Raw genomic sequence first — 17715 nt, 5'->3', positions numbered from 1 at the left:
TCTAGATCATTTTTTTGACTCGTTATTTAATCTCAGTCGTTTATTTTGATATCGACTCAGTCCAGATCATATTTCTGATTAGCGATTCGATTTCAATCACTTTTTTCCATTTTGGCCCTAACTAGATCATCTTTTTTACCATGGTTTGACCACGGTTACCTATCTTCGACCTCGACTTAGTCTAGGTCAGTCTTTCAAACTTGTAGTTCAATCTCAATCGTTTGATCTTAGCTCAATCTAAATTTTTTTTTACTTGTGATTTAATCCCGATCGTTCGATCTCGGCTCAGTCTAGATCATTTTTTTCTAACTTACAGTTCAATCCCATTTGTTTGATCTTGGCTCAATCCAGATTGTCTTTCTAACTCGTGACTCGGTCTCATTCATTTTTGCTTACTGATTTAACTTTCATTTTTAGACCAAAATAGAGTGATTGTCTAAGTTTTTGCATTATCATTGTCTAACAAGGATGTACAAAGAGGGAGAGCTATAGACACCCATTTGTATCCGAGGTCAATCGATGTTGATTTATTATTATTATATTATTATTATTATGCTATTATTATTATATTATTATTATTATTACTACTACTACTACTACTACTATTACTGCTGCTACTATTACTATTATTGTTATTTTTTTTTCTTCTTGATCTACGATTGAATAAGAAAATTGAATTTGGAATCAACCGAAACAAAAGGAAAATTGATTTGTATAATCAAAGAACTTTTAATTCAGAATCAAATCAATCAGACAACTTGCCAGACCTAGGCCTAATATCACGGTGACCAGAATCCAATCCCAGGATTTAAGCTTGAATTGGTTCTGCTCGATTCTTAAATTCTCTATAAAAAAATAGCCTATAAATTGGATAGAATATTGCAAAGAAAGAAGGAATTGAATTTATGGAGGAAAGAAGAGTGGATTGCTGGATTTAGGGTTTTCGATAGTTGGTTTTGGGAGGAAAAATTATGGGTTTAAAATTTTGGATTGTACGTTTTTGGGATTTTAGGTTCATAGATTTTGGGTTAAAAGTTTGAAGGATTAAAGTTTCTAGGTGAAGTTTGAATTTTTGAAAAATCTAAAAATTTATGGGAAAATTTTGGAAAACTAGGTTTGGAGGTTTGAATTTTTCATTGAGTTTTTTGGCAAACTTTGAATTTTTTGATAGAATTCCGATGATATTTTCTAGAAATCGATGAGTTGCCTAGTTTTCAGTAGAATGTTCTTGGGTTTTTTAGAGAAAAGTTAAAGAAAATTTGGGTTAAAAAGAGAAAGGACCAAACACTTTTGAAGAAAGGGCTTAGGTTGGCTTTTATATCAGTGCTAAATGATATCGTTTCGGCCAGCCTAGGATTTGCGCATCAACTTATTGACTTGCGTATGACCTGCGTGTTCCACTTGACCCGATCGCAGGTTTTTTTTTTCATTTTATTTTATTTTTTTCATTTTATTTTTAATCATTTTTATTTTAAGTTTTTTGTTATTTTTTTCCTTTTACTATTTTTGATAAACAACAAAAGCCTAAAAAAATATATAATTATAATATAAATAATTAAAAAAAAACTTTTTCAAATAAATTTATGAGTCCTACCAAACTATTGGAGGATTTTTCATGAATTTAAATTTTATGAATTCTACAAAACTATTGAAAAATTTCATAAATTAATTTTCAAAAGAAAAATAATTTTTAAAAAATTTTGTATTTTATCCTACCAAACTATGGGATGATTGCATCTTAAGTTAAATCTTATCAAATTATTAGAAGATTTAGTGAATTTTCTCAAAAATAAAATTTCATAAATATTCTTATAATAAAATCTCTCCAAACTATTGAGAGATTTGCATCAAAGTAAATCTTACCAAATTATTGAAAGATTTTACTAATTATTTTCTTGAGTAAAATACTTTAATAAATATGATGACAAAGCCTCTTTAGGGTGAGATACTAGTCACTATGAATATTTCTGAGGTGAAAAAATTATCTTAAATCGCTACTAAACTATTTGAGTAATTTTAAGATTAGCTTTCAATATTAAATATTTTGGTAAATTATAAACTCTTTTAAGACTTGGATAATTTGAAATCAAATCGGTACCATCTTCTGATCGGTGCTGTAGGGGTGCTATAATTTTCTCATACGTAACTGTACTCTCGAACCTAAAATATAGTTTCGTGGATCAGAATCTACTATTTAAATATACCTAAGTCAATCTTAAGACTCATCTTTAAATGGAATAGATTCAATCAGGTGGCCAATCACACCTTCACAATTGGTGGTGACTCCTCTAATCTATGTCTAACGATAGGTTCACGGTTCTATACGTTATGACAGTAACCCATGCAAAGCCTAGCTTTTTTAAGTAATTGTTTATCTTTTTCTTTCATGGTTTAGTATTTAGTAAAGAAAGTTTAACCCTTATTCATTTTAAGCCTTTTTATTTCATAACGAAAGTGATATCTTTTGTCTGTATATAGGTAAGGGTGTGTGTTTAGTTTTCTATATTCTTTTGTTGCATGATGTAGTCCACAAATTGTGCAAACATTTTCTTGAAACTTGTCATTGAATTTAATAATTAATAAAATAAATTAATAATAATAAATTTGTTATGGTGAAATTTTTTATCTAAAATTTTATTTTATATTTTATTTATTATATATTTTATTATATATAAGTAGAATGGATTGTGAGCCCAAGATAATTTATTTATTAAGAATATTTCGTGGTGAAAGATTTGAGAGCATAAATCACAATGAGTTAAGTTATGTAAGTGGTGGAGAGGTTAAGCATGAATGTGAACCTGATAAAATATCATATTCTTTGGTTTTAAAAATTATAGGAGAAATAGGTTATTCTCATGAGGTATTTATTTTCTTTAACATCTTTAGAGATAAGTTAGGTAAAGGTCTAGTATTGCTACATAATGAGACTATTAGTAAGAAACTAAAATGATATTTATTTGAAAATTGTATAGTAGAATTATATGTAGATCACCAAGTTGATCTTCTTAATTTTGTATAGGAACATCTATCTATTGCTTATTACACTAAATATGTAAATGTGAAGGATAAACATGATGACAATAATGATAGGTTGGGGGTTAACAGTGCAATGTTAAGTGATATAATAAATTATGCCATTAGGGATAAGGCTAAAGATGTTGCAATTGATGACTTTAATGATGTTTTAGGAATTAGTGAAGATGTGGTCAAGTATGAATTTAATAATGGTTCAAGTGTTAATGAAGATATGGGTTGGGATGAATTTAATGATAGTTTAGATGTTATTGGTAATGCAAAAAGTGATGAACTAAATAAGAAAGATGAACACAAAGTTTTTTAATAGATGTTGCTTGCTTAAATGATAATGATGATGAGAAGATACAAGTTATTAGAGAAAAAATAAAATTTTTCAAAAAGAATTAAAAAATGGATGAAATTGGTAACTTAGAAATTCTAGTGGATATATGGCATGGAGATTGTTTTAATGAAGGGTTTAGGTTAATAGAGGTAAAGGTGAAGGTAAGAATGAAAGGGTAAATGGGGATATTGGTGAGACGATAGTGAATAAGCTGTAAGTTAGGATGATAGGGTGCATGAGCTTGAAGTAGGTCAAGATAATGTTTATGGAGTAACATTGGAAGGAAAAATGAAAGGATATGAGACTGATTATCTAGATTTTTAAAATCTTAGAGATTATGAGAATGAACAATCTAGTGAATAAGGAAAAGCTATTCATCATGTTAAAAAGACACAAACTGGACCATAATATAATCCAAGGTGTCTTATTTTAGAATGGGAGCTAGAAATGAGATTCCAAAATAATAAGCAATTTAAAGATGTTGTGAAGAAGTTTGCATTTGCACAAGGGGTTAAACTTACGTTTAAGAAAAATAAACCAAAAAAAGTTAGGGTTTGGTGTATGAAAGGCTGCCCATAGAGTCTTTTTGCTAGTCATGTCTTTAGGAATCATTATTTTATGATTAAAATATATAATCTTGAGCATAGGTATTTTAGAACTAATAAGATTGATTTTATCTCTGCTGATTATATAGCTAAACATTTTAAGGATATAATTTTATCCTAGCCTAATATGAAAATTAAGGACTTAAATGATTTATGTAGAACATAACTAAATGTCTACGCTAGTGACAACATGTGTCATAAAGGCAAAAGCATAATGATTAAGCAACTAGAGGGTGGTTATATAGATGAGTATGCTAGGTTACATGGATAAGCTACAGAGTTAATGTATACTAAGCTAAGTGCCATAATGAAAATACAAGTTGATAAAAATAATTAAGAGAATAAGTCATATTTTTTAAGGTTCTATGTCTGTTTAAGGCCCTTAATAAAAGCTTTAAAGAAGGATGTAAACTTTTAGTAGGGATTGATGGCTGTTTCCTAAATGGTGTATACAAAAGGAAGTTATTGGTTCCTGTGGGTGGGGATGGAAATAGCCAAATGTTTCCATTTGCATAAGCAATTGTGGACGTTGAAAGCAAGGCATCTTATAGGTGGTTTTTGAATAACCTAATATAAGATATTGGATACCATAATGGTGAAGGCTTGACATTGATATTAGATAGTCACTTGGTATGTTATTCATTTAATTATTGTATTTTTAAAATAAAACAAAGAAAATTTAATTTTTTTATCTAATTATATTATAATTTTTGTTAAACAAGTTTGTTTTATGTTATCCAAGAAATCTTGCCATAAGTGGAACATAGGCTATGTGCTAGCTAGGCACATATATGTTTAATGGCAAAAGACTTACAAGGGTGATGAGTTGAAGATGCAATTTTAGAATTTTACAGGGTAACTTATGTGGAGGATTTAAATGACTAACTTAAAAGATTAGATTTTGCATCAAATTTTGAAAAGTTGGCATTAGAAACCTATCTTCAATATTAGTGCATGGCATATTTTGATCCCAGATCAAAATGTGATATTATAGACAATAACATAACTGAAGCATTCAATGGATGGATATTGGAAGCCAAATGCAAGAATATTATAAGTATGCTTGAAGAGATAAGGCATATAGTAATGGAAAGGATGAATATAAAAAGGTCTTTCGTACAAAAGTGGAAAACTTACATTGCACCAAAGGCATTGGAGAAGTAAAAGAAATATATGGTAGAGTCTATAAATTATAGGTTGGCATGGAAAGGGAATGGAGGTTTTGAGATTGTGCACATAGAAGATCAACATACTATTTCTTTAAAGTAGTTGAAATGCATATGTAGGGCATGTGATTTAAGTGGAATACCATGCCCATATGCTATTTGTGCCATGTACCATGACAAGAAGAATCCCAAAGATTACGTGGTTGAATGGTATTTGAAAGACAAATATCTTGCTTCTTATAAACATTCATTGCAACTAGTGAAGGGAAAAATTTTTGGCCTAAGGATAATGATCCAATACAACCTCTATGTGAAGAAAATGCCTAGTAGACTATAAAAATATATGAGGAAAGAAAAAGATGAGCCAAAAAAACATAGTGAAAAATGGACAAGAAAAGGTCTGAAAATTAAATGTATGATATGTGGACTACAAAGACATAACGACAAAGCTATCCATAAAGAACAACATGAGCTCTAAACCAAAGGTACATTCTAAAGTGCAAGTTCATAAGTTTTTCTTTTTATTGATATTTTCTTATGAAGTTGGTTGCTTTGTATTTTCCTGTATAGATCAAGAAGCATGGACCATCAATCCCAAATATAGAGTCAATTTGTAGGAAGCATGGCCAATCAATTATTGATACTCAAGCACAACCTAAGCAAGGGAAAGAAGAGATGCAATTGAATGCAACTTGTACCAAAAAAAAAAAAAAAACAAACTTTAGAAAAAAGAAAAGGCTTTGAAGGGATTGGCTTGTACACAAATCTTCACAATAGTGAACAAGTATGGAATGTAAGTAATTTTATAGCGTTAATTTATTTTAATAAAATAACTAATTGCACATTTCATTGTGTACTTATCATATATGTGTTTCTTGATTTAGCCTTGTAGATCAAATCAAATTACAATGTCTAATAAAAGGAAAATTGGGGCTGTTAATGCATCTGCATTTGATCTTGTATGGAAAGGTGCTAGTCTGAGGTGGAAAGGACACAAGCAACCACATCAAGGAAACCACAAGCAGAAAAAAAGATAATGGTGTCTAAAAAAGGGAAAAAAATGCAATTGCTTCAACTATAGGAACACAAGGAAATCAAACTTGATTTTCAAATGTTGGAGCTTAATTTCATATTGTCTACATTGAAATTTTGTTAGAGTTATGATAATTCTAAAGTGGGGCATGCTTTGCAATACAACTCCTGTGATTAAATTGTGTTTTTGTTTGAATAATAAGCTTACAGTTAGGTTAGGATTTTGGTTGTAAACTTGAAATGTTAGTTGAATTATTGTTTTTATTGTGTGTAATTATTAAATGGCTTAATCAAGAATTTGACTTTCCTATTTGGTGATTAAACATGATTGCATTTAGATACTGTTTCTTCTTTGTGCATCTTATAGGTTTATTTATTGATATAGTTTTGTATAAAAGAAATTTACTGTTTAATTTATTAGTGCACTTAATGCTATATTAGTATGTGCGCATCATGGCAAAATTTTTATTTGCTCTAAGATTTCAGTTTTAACAAAAAAGAGGAAGAGTTAGAGTTTTTAAGAGATTTTCTTTTCTTTTTTTTACGTTTTTCGTTTTTAGTATTTGATGATTAATTGGATCTAATTTATTTTTATTTTTTTCCTATTAATAATATGATATAATTTTTTTGAGTCTAGCATAGTACCTGTCTATTTTTGCTACATCAAATTTTTACATGTCATATGAATACCATTATATCAATGTATTAACTAGTATTTATGTCAATGAACGGATTCCATCCAAAAACAGGTTTGGATATAAAAAATAACAATTTAAAAATTTATTTAAATGCAATAAATGAATAATTTTTTTTAACTTTTTAGATATAATTTAGGAGTTTTTTTTATCCTTTTAGCCTGACGATACGTCGATTAGTTCGTGGAATAAAGTGGAGTTTATTTTTGGCATCATTGAAACTTTCACGAGTGACTTGTCTGCGGTGCTCACCGTTTACTTAAAATTAATGACTTTTCTTTCCCTCCTTGGCTTCCTCAATTATTATGGACCAAAATTAAACACAAATTTATTAGGCACTGTATTAGCTTTTTTACGACAAATTAACACAAGTTCTACTTTAGTAGCAACCTAGAGCAACATCATCTACGAAAGCCTTAAGGTTGTTGTCCAAGGATCCACCTTCCATGGTGGCCTCCCTTGCCAAATCTTTCCATTTTTCAACATTGCTTCTTACTTCATTCGCTTTTTCTCCATCTCCCATCACCAAATCCAAGCATCTATTAATCTCATCACGTTCCACTATTCCGTCCTCGTTTGCGGTCACTCTCACCCCTGTCTTCCAAACATCTTCAATGAGCTTGGCATTCGTCCCTTGATCTGTCCATTGAGGGAAAGCCACAACCGGCACGCCTGCAGCCAAGCTCTCCAACGTTGAGTTCCAACCACAATGCGTCACGAAGCACCCTAACGATGGATGACACAAAACTTCAACTTGTGAACACCATGGAACTATCATCCCAAACTGTTCTAATTCTTCTCTACAATTCAATTTATCTTCCTCTTTCTCTTCCTCTCCATTTTGTTTCTGATTTCTAAGCACCCACAAAAAGGGTCGCCTACTGGCTAATAAAGCTCGAGCTATTTCCTCTACTTGTTGCTTTGCTAACACAGCAATACTTCCAAATGACACATAAATAACTGTCGATTTTGGTTTCGAGTCTAGCCATTGGACATAATCTTTTGAACATTGAAAAAGATCACCTTTGAAAGAACCATCCGGTGGATCTTTTCGATCTAGAAAAGAAGATGGGATCAAGGGTCCGACCCCAATCACCTTAAACTTTTCAATAGCTTTTAATGCCTCGGGTTCCAAAGCATCAAAGGTATTAACAAGGATTTTAGCATTCGTTTCTTCAGCAAGAACTTCGATTTGTTCTTGAAACAATGACAACGCCAAAGGGTAAGCATTTGAAGGGGCAAAAAATGAGGGAAGGTCTCGGCTGGCAAGTGGTGGCAGCCCTGGTAACCGTATTAGGCATGACTTGGATTCACCATCTTGGTCCTTAATAGTCTCCCCATATCCATTAAAGTAAAAATAGTAGATGTCAAGAGCTGTGGCAGCTTGAATCCACAGTACAGCTGATGGGATGTGATGTTCACGCGCCACCTCCATAGCCCAGGGAAGGAGTAAAGAACAAACGACGAAAGTGATTGGTTTGCCTTCATTGTCACTGCTTTCTATAAGTTCAGCTAGGGTTTCTTTGCCTCGACGCTTTAATTCTGACATGTAATGGTCTTTGTCATCTCCGGACCTTAACCCATCGTCATAGCCATCCGAATAGGTTAAGAATGATAGGCCTTGAGCGGTGGGGACTTTGTTCATGCGGCGACGGGCGGAGAGTGTGGTGATGAAGGTGACACATGCACCAATTCGTATAAGACGCTTGGCGAACTGGAGGGTAGGGTTTATGTGGCCTTGAGCAGGGTAGGTTATTAGGAGGAAATGAGGTTGTGGCATGGTGGGGACGTGGTGGTAGTGACGGCGGCGCTGTTGGCGGGTGGAAAGAAAAGTTGGTTTGTTTGCTGCTTGTGGTAGTTGAAATAAATAAAGGGCAGTTGTGGCTTTTATAGCTGCTTGGAGTTGAAGAGATGACGTTTGAGCTGACGATTTTTGAAGTTTGGGTAATCCTATTCGAACTTGTCTGATTCTGATTGCAGTCTAACTAATCATTAAGTACTTATTAAGTAGCCAAAGGAGTTATGATGTAGGAAATGACATGTTTGTGTTACGCAACGAGACAAAGAAACTTAATTTATATAATCATTTTCTATAATATTTAAGAGTCATTCGGATTAGGATGGAATTAATTTCGTTGTACTTAGAAACATTGATAGAGGAGAAATTAATTATTACAGTGATAGATTAAAATTAATAATAATATTTAATTTAAATGTAAAAGTAATTGTGATGGTGAGGGAAAATATAATAAAAATAAAAATTAATTATTAGAGATATTGATTAAAACATGGTATGTAATAAAAATATTAAATTATTTAATATTTATCAAATTAGTAAATAATTAAAAATTATTAAATTATTTTTTTTTTTAAAAATAATTTTTAATAAATATTTAAAAATATTTATTAATTTATTATATAATAAAATGTGTTTATTAATTAATTTATTATATAATAAATTTTAATTCTGTATTAAATTAATAAAAATACTATAAATTTTAAATAAAAATCAAAATAAAAAAAAATAAAGTTAAAAGTTAATAGAAGTTAAGGGACAGAAATGGAAAAAAAATTTTAAAAATTGTAATGGCGGTGGACTAGTGCTTAAACGTTTGATGAGCAAATGTTGAAATTTAAAACGTAGAACAAGTTCATTTGGATTTAAAAGCTGCTGTTGGCTCTACTTTTCATAACAATTGCACCCCAGAGGATGCAATGCATTCCAAACCCACACTTAGTAATGAAAAATTTTAGTAACCCTTTTCTCCAACATGTCCTTTTTTTTTGTTGTAAAAAAATTCATAAAATGTAAAAACAAAAAAAAAATCTGATTTAATTTCTTTAGTCTCATTTTGAGTGTTCATTATTTTTATATCTCAATTTTTATATTTTAAGTTATTTTTTAACATTATAATTATAGAACATTAATTTTATAACAATAAATTTAAAATCTTAATATAAAATACATCAAAATCATGTTTTTCTAAAACTCTATAAAATCAAATATTTTCATAAAAATGAAATGGCGAAAATAATTATCGACAATCTTTTTTAAAAATATATAAATTTGAATAATTACTTTTGTTTAATTTAAGAAAAATGATATTCAAACTTTAATTTGAGCAGGAATGCACCAATCACTGGACCAATATTATATTATGATTTAATTTTTTTTCAAAACTAATTTAGCTAAATTTGAAGATCTTTGGTTTTTAAGATTTTAAATTAACTTAGTTATTTACCTTACTTTATTATATTTATAGTGAAAATAAGAAATAAAAATATTTTAATCGATTATCTTTTGAATCAGTTGTTATTTTATTAGAGTTGATATTTGAAGTTTATGTGTTCAATAAGTATTAGAGGCGTAATATTCTTTTCAGTCAAATATGCAATTGGATAAGAGAATTTAAGAGTAGATTAGAAGCTAAAAAAAAAAACAAAATATTTTTAAAATCTAAAAATTATGCTGTGAGCCGTTCATTTATTTATTATTGTACTTAAATTTCATCATTATATAAGATTAATATTTCAAAAAAAAAATTATATACGATCAACATTTGATAATGCTTCTGTTTTAACTTCTATCTTTTCTTTTTTTTTTTTTTTTAAATCCCTTCATTCTCCAATATTATTATTTTTTTATTTTTGAAAATGATAAAATAAAGTGTTTAGCATATCATTTTGTTCATAAAGGTAAAGAAAAATCTATTTAGATTTTCAAAATTATTGAAAACAAGACATTCCCGTTCCTTTATAATAATTTTCAAATTTTTTTTTTATGCTTTGACGCTGTCATTTCTTTTTCGGCAAAAATGGAAGGCATAATAATAAATTTAATCTTCAAATTAGACAAAATGATTCTCGTTACTAACGGTTTCTCTGAGCAGCCAATTGCCAAACCTGACATGCCATGTGGTTAATGAAGTGGCATGCTAAATATAATTATTTATGATCATTTTAATTTATATAAAAAAAATGAATAACATGATTTAGAAAGTTAATAAAAATTATATATTAATTTGAAAAAAATGAAAAAAGTATATTTCATAGTATATTTCATATTTGGTGCGTTAATCAAAATTGTGATGTTAGATCAATTTTTGAAATACAGTTTTTGATAATAAAAAAATTTGAGGAAAAGATCTAAAATATCTAAGAGTGACATTTTTATTTAAAGTTTTATTTGCTACTACTATATTATTTATTTAGTAGGTATGTAAAATAATCATAGACAATGAATCTCAAAGATAAAATAAAATAAAGTGAGTAATTATATTCCACACTAACGAAATCAATCTATCGAATATTCATTGATATATAACAAAATTATTGAACTTTTATAAAGAATTTTAGTAGAAAAAACCTTATAGAAGAAAACTAAAATTATTTGGAGAATTAGATGAGTGTTTTGATAAGTTGTCTCTCTATATTTTAAAAAAAAAAATTGTAACGTAAGTTAAGAGTCTTTGTTTTATAGACATATCTATTTGTCTAATATCTATATGTTCAAACTTAACTATTTTTTTAATAGACATAATTATATAGATATTTAACTTTTTTATTAAAAAATTAGACTATAAATAAATTATAATTTATTAATTGCCAATTATTATTAATTAAATAATTAATATATATTTAATAGACCAACCAAACCTTGGAATCTAACCTTGCATTTTTTCCACTTTAGTCAAATTATATTAAACTTCCACTCCTTATACCAATTTATTAATTGCTGATTGTTATTAATTAAATCATTAATATATATTTAATAGACCAACCAAACCTCGAATCCAACCTTGCACTTTCCACTTTAGTCAAATTATAGTAAACTTCCACTCAATTTAATTTAAATGGCTTTTTTTTGCTATATTCAAATGGCCTTTTTAAATATATATATATATATATATATATATATATATATATATACACACAATGTGTGATTGCTTTTTACACTTATCTTAAAAAAACTCTAATAGTGATATGATAATTTTTATTTTATTTTATAGGTATTTGATATAAAATATATAAATACAAATATACGAATTAATTGTTTAGAGAAACTCTTAGTGACAATTTATAAATCTAAATTTGAAAAATAAAAAAAGTTTCATATTTATATCCATTTCGACATCTACCTACACTCCTGCTCCAAATTACTAATCTCACCCCAATCTTAATACAACTCGTCTTCCCTTACCAAGCGTGTTGAGAATTTGCTTTGAATTTTTTAACCCAACATGATAATTTTAGTTGAATTATAAGTGTTGAAAGTTTATCTTAAATCTCACATAGAAAATTTAGTAAAGTTATAAGGGTTTCATAAATATGATGATCTAGTTTTGTTTGTGTTAAGATCATGATACTGCTGATACCTATTGTTAGGACAAAAGCTGCAATCAATCAAATATCAAAGTCAGCAGAAGCAAAATCAAATAATCAATCAATCCTATAAGATACAACAATTTAATGTGATTATGTCCAATAGGCTAACATTCACAGATAAGAGAAAAGATTCACTAGTTGTAGAGATTACAAACAAATATTAAATCAAACTTACTCATAATTAATATCTGTAGGCTCTTATAATCTATTTTAGTCCTATAAAATATTCTTAACTTAAATAATACTTACCCATGTACACCTATATACTATACATATGTGAGCTCTCTCAATCTCTTCTAATCTACTCAAATATACATACACATAAAGATGCTCTCAATCTTTTCTAATCTTCTCGGCTGTCTATCTTATTAAAACCTTACAACTTTCTTACATCTTTTTCTCATACCTAACTATATAGCGATTCCACTTATTTATAAGTATACAACTTGCCTATTAAGAATCTCTTTCTTTTAAGAATTCTTCTCCTATAAGTTGTCTTATTCATAAAGTAATATATAACCAATCCCATTTGGAATAAATCTCTATTTACATATCTTATGTGATTTGAGTCAATCCAAATAGATTGGTCATCCCAAATAGTAAGACACCAAAAGAATAACTAAGTACACTCGCTATTAAAAAGGTATAATTAAGTTTTGGAATTATATTTCAGTAAAGAGTTTTGTGACTTTTCTCGTTCCAATAGTCTTATAATTATAATAATTTATTTTGTTAATGAATTGGACTTTAAGTAGGCTATTGGAAGTTAGATCGAACCTAGTATATTTATGTGTTTTATTTTTAAACTTACTCTATTATTTATGTGTTTAGGTGCTGTGTGTGTTTGATTTCTAACAAAAAGTTGTAGTAAGAAGAAGACCTCAAGCAAAAGCCAATGTTGTCAATCTGTATCATGGTTTTGGTCCCTCAAGACAGATTTATAAAGTCATTACTAGGGCTAGTCATAGAATCCAAAAGACTTGTGAAGACCCCATGTCCATCATCATGATCCTAAATCGTATGTTTAAATTATGGGTTTTATTTAAAAAGTATATATAACGTGATTTTGATTTCTGAGCAAAAAATGCCCCAAAATATTTATTATTGTTAGTTTGCAGTTCATTAGTTATTGTTATACTATATTACTTTCATTCTTTCATACATATGATATATTGGTCATTTTAGTATACAAAAAATCTACAACTTTTCCTTCATTTCCTTCAATCATAGTGAATGGTAATGCATGTCATTGTCATTTTCTTGCAAGTACTAGTAGTTAGAATTTTTCAGTAAGTGATTTACTATTAATTGGTAAGTTCAATATTTAATAAAATAGGCTGATAAATTTAATCTTATTACAAGATAAGCATTAGAGCCCAAAATAGCTAATTGTGATCACTTACGTATGGGTTTTGCACATCTTATTGGGTCAGTGTGGTTTGAACGTTGTGTAGACCTTTGGCTTCATAAACCTTTGATGATTTTTGGGGTTTTAACATAAATTGGCTAAGGTCCCCTTTTCAATTCTAAGTAATAGCAGTTACCCATTAAGAGTCATTAGTAAGAAAAAAGTGAAGAAAAAGACCTAGTTGCTTTATAAATTGTAGTTGCTATTGCTTGACAATTATGTTTGTCCAAACAAGAACGCAAATTGATTGATTGGTGTTCTAATAATCACATATGATTTTGAGATTTTTTTAAAAAATTATACTTACATGTGGTATCAAAACCTCTTTATGTGAGATTAGGACCTAAAATATAATTTGCAAATTTGTTTTGAATAAAAACATTATTTTTGGGTGAAATTTTATGTTGCAAAATCTTAATTTTGAATCATTGTTTTTGGAAATTAGATTAGGGTTTTTATTTCTTTTGAAACAGGGAACTAAACCATACCAACGATTTTTGGCAATTTGTTTTGTAGAGAAAGTAATCATGGTTTAAAGTTTTTTATTCAAGATTTGAACTAAATTTAAGATTTTATTAAAACCTTAATATTTTATGTGTTTTAATTGAAATTACTTCTTAAATAATCTTATCCATGTGTTATAAGGATGAATCAATGTGTTAGATTTCATAGTATATAAGTTTACGTGGCTAGATATTAAGAAAACTGAAGTGGGTAGAATATAGGTTTCTTGAATTGAAATTATTTTTTTCAATTTGAGATGATTCATATGTTTTCAATGTGTTTTGTTGTATCGCTTTTGTAGATACGTTAATTGAAGTTTAGTGCATTTAATTGCATTGAAACACAAAGAAAAAGAATCAAAATTGAAGAAATGAATCAAGAAACAAAAACGGGTTTGTCATGGGTATTGAACTTGAAAATGTTTTATTTAATTTATCTTGATTTAAACTATTTTGATGCAATTTAAAACATGGGTTTTGTGGATTCAAGTAATAATTAATGTTTAAAGGTTTTAATTGCATCAAAAATCAAAGAAATGTATGAAAAAATAAAGGAAAAATTGAAACAGACCTTAATGGATAAAAAAAAAAATAGTCAGGTTAGGTTGACCCGACTCAAGGTTGAAGATGAAGATCCTGTGCCAGACGAAACCCACGCATAAAGAGTGGTGAATGTGGCATATGTGGGCTCGTTTGGTGTCCATTTTTGCTTTGTTTTCTTTTGGCATACTTGAAATTTTATTTTTGATTTTTTGATTTTTTTTAAAATTTTTTGATTGCATGAAATATTTATTATTTTTTATACATGCATAATTCAGTAATTATTATATTTTATGCACATCTTTTTTGACATTTTATTTCATGATAAAATATTTTCACATGCTTGGAGTCAATTGAAGGTATGTACTCTCTTTATATGTTGTTTAAAATTTACGTAGTCTTGGCATAAAGTTATGTGCATAATTAAATAAATTTAGTAAAATTTATTTTTACTAATTTTTAAACTATCATCTAAATGTAATATGCTTTGTTTTGAAGGGCAAAAAAAGTTTAAATTCCATAAGGTTTTGGTACAGCTAGTATCAAATTAATTATTTTATTTGATAATTTCATGTAATGAATAGATAATTTTTAAATAATTATTCATTTGGAATAATTGGAGTGTATAAAATTGCCTACACTAATTTATGTGTCCTTTGACGATATTAGGTATGTATTATTATTTATTTGTGAAATTTATATTGTGATAGATGATAGATAAGAACAAGTTATTGGATTTGATTATTAATTTATTTATAAAACATTCAAGACATTCGATTTGAATGTAATAAATTAATTTTGATCTAGTAAGATACATTCGGTTTAAGTATTTTATAAGGCGATATCATATTTATAATGGTCCATCGAGATGTACAATATTTATTAGTGTCTCACACATGAATGATCAGGTCATAAGTATTTAATAACCTAAAAAAATACTTTATGGTTAAGTATTTCGTGAGGAGTGGTCAAATTGCATACACTTAGTTAAACATGCAAATTAAAATTATAGGCAATGCAAATTTTCTAGTGTAAGAATATTCAATGGGTTAATATGGGTGTTTGCTACCAAAGTGGCTCACTTACTGAAACTTATAAGATTTTTTCATACACAGGAATGATAGTATTTTCAAATCATCTTATACAATCACCTGCCTAAAGGAGATTATTTTGTTTGGTAATTTGGAGTAGACAAAAAAATATCATGATGGAAGGTATACTAATCCATAAAGTGTGTCTATCCAAAAGTGATAGGCTTTTTGAAAACTAGAATATTTTATCACAAGAGTTCTTTTGAAATAGCATTTGAAGCTCTCCTCAAGGTGTTGAATAGATTCTACAATGATTCTAAAACTAATCATTTTGTTAATTTGGTTGTAAAGTTGTTTGGTTGCCTAGAAATGGAAGTAAATGACTAGAAAAAAATTTGAAAAATGGTTGATAAGTTTGAATTTATTTAATGGATTTTACATTAGACATAAAATTTCTACTTCTTTTTCATAAGTGAGTTGAAGGTCCTTACTTTTTCTTGACAAATGGTGAGTCCACTAAGTGAGTTTAGCCTATTCATATTGATAAATTTGAGTTAAAGCTTGAGGAATGTCTCCAAAGGTTCTTACTTTTTCTTTGTTAGCTTTATAAATGAGATGGTGATCCAAGAGGGGGGTGAATTGGATTTCTCCAAATTCTTTCCAAATAAATGATTTCAATATAATTGGATAAAAATTAAAACCAATATCAAAATATGATGCAAATAATAATGAATTGATGAACTATAAGCAAATGTGAATTGTAATCAAAATAAAGAGAAAGGGATAGGGAAATCAAATACAAGAATTTATAGAGGTTCAGTCATTCTTCATAAGGCACCTACGTCCTCTCTCTTGGTTGTCCATACCAAGGATTCAATCCACTATACTTGAATTGAAATTACAACATTATCTTTTTCTCACTAAGGCTTAAGATAGAAACTTTATACTCTCTACTTTCTAGGCTAAGTAGTAACCTCTCAATCTCACAAGTTTAAGAGGATACCTCACCTCTTGATTACAAAATCATTTAATAACAATACAAACTTAAAACACCTCTCAAAGGCTAAGTGTTTGCCTAATGAAGTACAAGGATATGTGATGAATAAAGAACAACAATATTATGGATACAAGAAATACAAAGGATATTGAACTTAAGCTCTAAAAACTCTTGATTCTAAGAGAAAATGAAAGTATAACTTGTTAGCATTTGCTCTCTTGCTTCATCAACCTTCTTGGTGTGTTAGAATGACAAATATATAGAGAAAATGAAGAGCTAGCCATTGAAGATGATTGGGAGAAGAAAATAGCCATTGAAAGCATGAAAAAGTAGTCATTGGACATATCCTAGGCATGAACTAATCGATTCCTTTCATGAGGGGATCGATTGGTTCATGTTTTGAAGCCTATTTTGCTTTTGAAAGTGCCTACCCGATCGATCCCTTTATATAGGGGATCGATTGGTTTAAGGGGTGATTGATCCCCTACATAGGGTGATTGATCCCCTACATAGGGTGATTGATCCCTTTTCATGCACAAGCATAAACCTGCATTCTTTAAGAAAAATCAATCGATCCCTTCCCTAAAGGGATCGATCTTGTCCAAGTTAGGTGGTTGTCTCCTATTTTGCACTCTATTCACTAATTTGATCAGAACTTGAGTTATACAAATCCAAATCACAAACCATTTGAAGATTTAGAAACTAGACTTAAAGGGCTTTTTATCCATATAAAGTTCATCACTAATTCATTGTGTATGAATTATAGTGAATTTTCAAATCTACCCCTTATGTAGTTTTTAGATAACTACAAAGTGTCTAGTAAAAGTTCAAAATCTTTTCTTACAAAATTTAGAATTTGATTTTGCTTGATCCATTAGAAAGTAGACTCAAAGAGCTTTCTAACCATATAAAATTCAAATATTAAAACTTTGTGAATTAATACAAAAAAATAAAAACAATTTCAATGTTGGAAACCTTTGTTCTTATAAAAC

The 17715-nt window shown here is 28.7% G+C and overlaps 1 pseudogene across 1 annotated transcript; it reads right to left on the bottom strand.

Moving 5' to 3' along the window:
- Positions 1 to 7175: 7175 nt before the first annotated feature.
- LOC111307281 (phloretin 4'-O-glucosyltransferase pseudogene) lies at positions 7176 to 8713 on the bottom strand (annotated as a pseudogene). Its single transcript, XR_016331957.1, has one exon. The product of XR_016331957.1 is annotated as a phloretin 4'-O-glucosyltransferase pseudogene (transcript).
- Positions 8714 to 17715: the final 9002 nt, after the last annotated feature.

This window comes from Durio zibethinus, chromosome 22 (genome assembly GCF_047325235.1).
Source record: "Durio zibethinus cultivar Kanyao isolate XHJ-2024 chromosome 22, ASM4732523v1, whole genome shotgun sequence".
Taxonomy (NCBI): Eukaryota; Viridiplantae; Streptophyta; class Magnoliopsida; order Malvales; family Malvaceae; genus Durio; species Durio zibethinus.
The sequence above is the reverse complement of the archived record's forward strand: the minus strand, read 5'-3'. Positions and strand labels throughout refer to the sequence as shown.